A 6,220-nucleotide genomic window follows, 5' to 3' on the forward strand; every position below is an offset into this window, starting at 1 on the left:
CGAACCATCGGGTTAGGGCAATAACTCCTCCATTTCCGTCGAAGGATTTGGGTTTTGTGTTCATGAAGTCCTTATAGGAACACTCCTTTTGATGTCCCTGATCGCCGAGATTCTGGGGATAAGTACCACCTCCGGATCCGCTAGCCCCACCAGGGTTTATTTGTGCCATTACTGCAGTCACGACGGCTGTAACTGCTTCCTGGAACATGGCAGGATCAAACTGAGGAGGTGGTGGCGGCGGAGGGTTGTTGTTCTTCCTGTTGGGTCTCTTTCTGGGAATCATCTTTTTCTAAAAATAATCAGGAAGAAGAGGATGGTAAGTCCCCTAGACCTTTAAATCAAGAGATATGAAAGAATATATATCTCAACCTGATAGATAAAGTGTTCTACTAAGCGATAAACAGAGAAAGGTTACTAATGCAAGTAACTATCGCTAGGAAGATATAAGTAGCAACACTTGGAATGAATATGTATGCTATATTCGGCTCTACCTAAAATACTCCTATTGTATTTTAAGGTGTATGCTATGTTCTATCGATATCTTGATGTATAAGGCTTGGTAAGTTTTAGGCTTGCTGCAACACCATGATCACTCCCAGACACATGTTGGTCATGTCTCACATAAATATAGTTGATCAGGCTATATTGATTCCAGACATGATTACATAACTATCAAGGTTTAACCACAATGTCCAACATCCAAATACTTTTGTTTTGTTCTACTTATGATATTGTTTCTGGTACGTATGTATACTTGTATACTTCTTATAAATTACTTATATTTTAAAAGTATACTTTTAGTTCAGAGCACTTCGTCTCCATAGTGTTTATAGTTGTATACCATGTAAGGTTCAGTATACTCAGTTCACTATAAACAATCGCTCTGATACCAATCTGTCACACCCCCAAACCGGAACGGCGGAAACGTTCGGGGGTGGATGACGTCATGTGTAGTATCACAGCAGTTGCATCATAGTAATCACAGTAAACACAACCATTACATTGAATATACATGAAAAAGAGTTTACATCTGTTTGATTCTTGCTTTTATACATCAAAAGTATAATCAAAAGAAAAAGACGTGACTCTATACGCTCCGTCTTCTCAAAACTCTAGGAGGTACCTGTCTACTGATTCCCTGAGAATACAAGCAGTTTTGAAAGAGTATCAGCATAAAGCTGGTGAGTTCATAAGAGATGTTTTTGTAATGAAAACCTGTTGATGACTCTGTAAAAATGTTCGTACGTCTCCAAGAAAATCCAATATTTTCTTTAGTGAAAGTGTGATAATATCAGTTCTATCTATGACTACTTAGTTTATGCTAGCCATGTATAAACCAATATCGAACAGACTATTGACTATGTGGATCTGCCCTAAGCCCACAACCAAACAAGGAACAGAAAATGAGGCGGAAACCACACATTCCACAGTCTATCGAATATTATCCATACGTGGCCCTGATGTTTAAACTAATTAATTATAGAATTAACTATGAATGTTCGTTACTGAAATCTGTTGTAGCATAGGAAAATACTAGTTTGAATGTCTGGTTACTACTAATCATAGTATGTATGTATTCCGTACGAAAACCATTGCATATCATGTTCCCTTTGAAAACCCTGACTACCACCAGTATGTATAGTACGTTCTGTTTGAAAACCCTGGCTACCACCAGTGTGTGTAGTACATTTTGTTTGACAACCCTGGCTACCACCAGTATGTATAGTACGTTCTGTTTGAAAACCCTGGCTACCACCTGTATGTATAGTACGTTCTGTGTGAAAACCCTGGCTACTACTAGTATGTATAGTACGTTCTGTTTGAAAACCCTGGCTACCACCAGTATGTATAGTACGTTCTGTTTGAAAACCCTGGCTACCACCAGTGTGTATAGTAGTTTCATTACTTAAAATAAAACTAATGAAGAATGAAATCCCATAAACAAATGGTTAGTTTATACTATTGTGAGTCGTATAACCATGCTTGATATGACCTAGTGACCTTTACGACGTTCTTCAAGTTTCGATTAAATGACATTTGTCACCCCAGGCATGCATGCCTAATTGTAGCTAGTAGTTCAGGTGTGAGATTTTCAGTCCCGAATAGATCTATTCACAAATCTCACGCTCTCCCTCTAGGAGACTCTGGTTATACTATGATAGAATTTAATTCAGTACACCGACGAGTACAGTTTTGAAGTAGAGTCTCACAATTCTGTATTAACTACCTTACGTGTAGTTCTGTAGTGATCTACTGTATTGAACTCTGTGTGTATACTGTATAAGGTAATAATTATACTTAAATAATTATTAAATGTTGTTCTCTTGTAGTAATGTATGTCATAAACTAAATCTGTCATAGTTTATATGGTTACCCATGTATGTAATCAGAATCGGTAAAAGCTATGTATTGAAATCCCCAAACAATACACACTATAGTTTGCTTGAAATGTTTTGTACTTGATTTGTAAACTGTTCTGAAAACTATGCAATTATGTTTTCAAGTTGAAAGCGTCCCTTATGCTCAACATAATACAAAGGGGATAAAATGTCTAAATGTTTCATAAAACGTGGGAAATCATTTAACTGTATCAATTGCATAAGTTTTAAACTCGTTGAAATCCTTTTGTTTTTGTTTCACAAAATCATTTGTGTTTGGCTTGTATTCCCCCCTGAAAACATTAAAAATCATAAAAGCGTAGGGGTATGAACTCACTGTTAGCTGTGTACAAGCGTCGAATCAACGGACTGAAATGAGGACCCTCGAGTTGTAGTGTGCCACTTAACGGAATCCTAATAAAAATTAAATACACATATGTATCTAAATTAGCGATTCCGTTAGATTATGTGTTAGAAAAACACTTTCTTTCGGTTAAGGAATATTACCGGGACTTGCTTAAATCGAGGAGAGTGGGTTTTCTGTCTAATGCACCACTTAGGAAGTGTGTACGACCGTGAATGGGGTTTACGGCCGTGAAGGGAGTGTACGACCGTGAACCGTGTATAGCCGTAAACTGCCTCTCGAAGGGTGTACGGCCTTTGAAGGTTTGAAGTGTGTACGGCCGTTAACTGGTGTACGGTCAATGAAGATTAGAAGACTTGAAGGGTGTACGGTCGTACACTCATGAACGAGGATGCTAGATTCGATGTAAAACGTGTTCTAGATGCTCCAAATCAACTCCCAACAACGATGTTTGATGAATTTCGGAAGAATGAGGGTGTTTTTGGGGTGTACGGTAAATAGTCTAGAGAGAGAAGGAGAGGGTGTTTGGCCAGAAAAGTGTAAATGAGGGGGTAGGGTCTCGTATTTATAGGGGTTGTCGGTGGTCGGTGGTGGGGTCCACCCGACATTGGCTGTAAACGAGTGTACGGCTGTACACGGGTTTACGGCCGTAAAATCAGTCAGGCCGAAAACCGTTTGATTTTCCACGAAAGTTCGGGTTTTTCGCTCAATTTTTGGTTCCGACTCGTATATAAATTTAATTATATAAAACTAGATGATTTTCTAAACCAATAAGTTTTGACGGAAACTTAATAAAATTCAAATTTTATTAACGGAATTCGGATAACGGAAACGGAAAAAGGTTCGGGTTGTCACATTCATGATGATCATAAGGAGGTTCTTGAAGAAGTTCATCATGTTCTTGATGTTCTTGAAGTTCATGACAAGAGGATTCAAGTTGATTCTCATGAAGATGAAAAAGTTTTTTGCTTGACTGGAGTGCAAAGCGATGATATTTTGTGTTCTTGTGATTCGTTTGAAGGAATGATTCTTTATCAAAAGCCATCAATCCAAAAAATTCACAAGTATCAAACTCCAAAAGATTTGATTCAAACTTGCAAAGTTGAAGTTATCAAGAACGAAGTTGTTCTTGGATTCAAATCTTTAAGATGAAAAAAAAATGAGAAATAAAAAGAAGGAAAATATCAAACGTAAGAAGTGGGTTTATTCACAAAAATCGTCAAATGTTGTTGTGAAGTCGGAATCCATGAAGCAAATTTGGGTTCCAAAACAACAATCTCCAAATGTTGCAATGAATTTGAATTCAAAACCCAAAAGTGTCGATGGTTCTTATGAAGATGGTGTTAGATCGTTGAAGAACACGAAGAACGAGTTGTACAACACGCATCGTGGGTGGTACAATGTTCAAATTGGAGATTTTCTTGTTTCAACAAAAGAACCAAGTTCTTCAAAATTTGATTCGTTTGTTGCAAATGGAACTCAGATCATCAAAAAGGTATCTCAAATTCTCAAATGTATTCCAAAATGTTCTTGAATTCAATTCGTACATTGCGTTTTTCAATTTTGATCGTTTTGATTCGTTGGATCTATTCCGTTTCAACCCCATTGTTGATCCAACAAAATTTTTTAAGATCAAGCCCCAAAAATCAAAATTAATTCTCAATTTTTACTGTTCATTTAATTACAAAGTCCAAACCAATTGATATTCACTTCACTGGTCATTAAACCCACATTTTCGAAGTTATTACTGTTCATGAAACCTTGAGCACAATCAATTATTCAAACACTGTTCATGGATCCGTTTGCTTATAACTTTTTATCACTGTTCGATATCTCGTTCTTCAGTCACCATTTTTTAATAAATCAATATCTTTGAGGTTCGATTTCTATATCACAAAATCGAAATTGAAATTGGATTTCAATTGTTTAGTTGAAGTCGAAGTTGGAGTCGATTGTGTTGAATATAGAATCAGTTTCACATCTGGAATTGATAAGGCAAACACAAGGAAAAGTCAAAATCGATTTTTTTTGAGGTTGTTCAAGTCAAAATAGAAATTGATTTGGGAATCATTTTTATTTTTGAAGTCGATATCAGATGGTGTTGATTCAAAGCCGAAAGGTGTTGAAGTCTTGGAGTCAAACTAGTCAATCGAATTCTAAAATTCGATTTGTTCTTTAAGTCAAGTTTAATTGAAGTAACTGATGTCGAAGGTGAATTTTGGAGATCGATTTGGAGTCAGTTGACAGTCAAACGAGTTTTTGAGAAGCCAAAATCGAAATCAGTTTTGGAATTCGAATGCAAATTGGGATCGAATGAGCTTAGAGTCAAAATTGAATTTGATTTTGTTTAGGTAGATTCGTTCGGATATAGGTATCATTCTGGGTTAATTTTGGATTGGAATAGTTAGGAACGAAAGTCAAAGCTGCAATATGTCGATGGTTGATTTTTGAGATCGAGGTCCAATGCTTGTAAGCTCGTGATTCGAAATGTGTAAACTTGAAGGTTTCGATGTCGATTTTTGATTTTGAGTCAGAACGTATTGATGTTGAGGGATATCTACTGAAAAACGAATGTCTGATTTTTGATTTCGAAATAGGAGTAATGATTTTGAAGGATCGTATGGACTCGTTTGGTTGATAACGAATGGAAGGGTATGTCGACATCGAAGGCTTGGGTGCCTAATTGAATGGAAATCGAATTGGAAATTGATTTGATTTCGAAGGGTTGATTTCAACGTTTAGATGTCAATGGCTACTTACTGTAAAACGAAGCGTTGATTTTGATTTCGAAGCTTAGGGGTTGATTATTGAATACCTTGGTAACGAAACGAACTAGGAATAAACTCGGTTGGAGTCGATGGTCACCTGTTCGCTTTTGGGAAGGAGGTCGATGGCTATTTGTTAATATCGAAGGCTTGGGTCGATCGATTTCGAAGTCGACGGGTTGGAGTCAATAATCGACGTTGTGTGTTTGAAAGCAAAGGGTCAATCACTTGAGGTCTTCGCTATGGGTCAATCACTTGAGGTCTTCATTGTATATGTTTCTTCTTGTAGGCATCCGAGAAACGAAGTGGAGAAGAAAACAAACATTTTCGAATTACACCCCTGATCTTTCAACGATTTGGCAGAAAAGGTCAAACTTCGAAATGATGTAAAAAGTTTGTGAAGAATGAAGAAGTTTCGCATTTAGTCCCTGATGTTTTGAAATGTTGGCAAAATTTACCCCACTTCGAAATTGGGATAAAAATTCTGAGAAATGGTGAAATTTACAGTTTAGGCTCCTGCAGTTAATGCGACTTAACGCTTTATGCCTAGTTTCGTAATTGGGGTAAAGTTTCGCATGTGAGACTGTTTTTGGCGCGGCGGGTCCCTGCAAAATTATGATATTGGCAGTTTTACCCGGATTTTCGAAATTCTTGCAACTCTCACCCAAAAGTCAAAAATTTTCACTAAAATTGGAAAATTTTCTAGATTTTTT

Source organism: Lactuca virosa, chromosome 5, assembly GCF_052849685.1.
Source record: "Lactuca virosa cultivar CGN04683 chromosome 5, Lactuca_virosa_CGN04683_v6, whole genome shotgun sequence".
Lineage (NCBI taxonomy): Eukaryota > Viridiplantae > Streptophyta > Magnoliopsida > Asterales > Asteraceae > Lactuca > Lactuca virosa.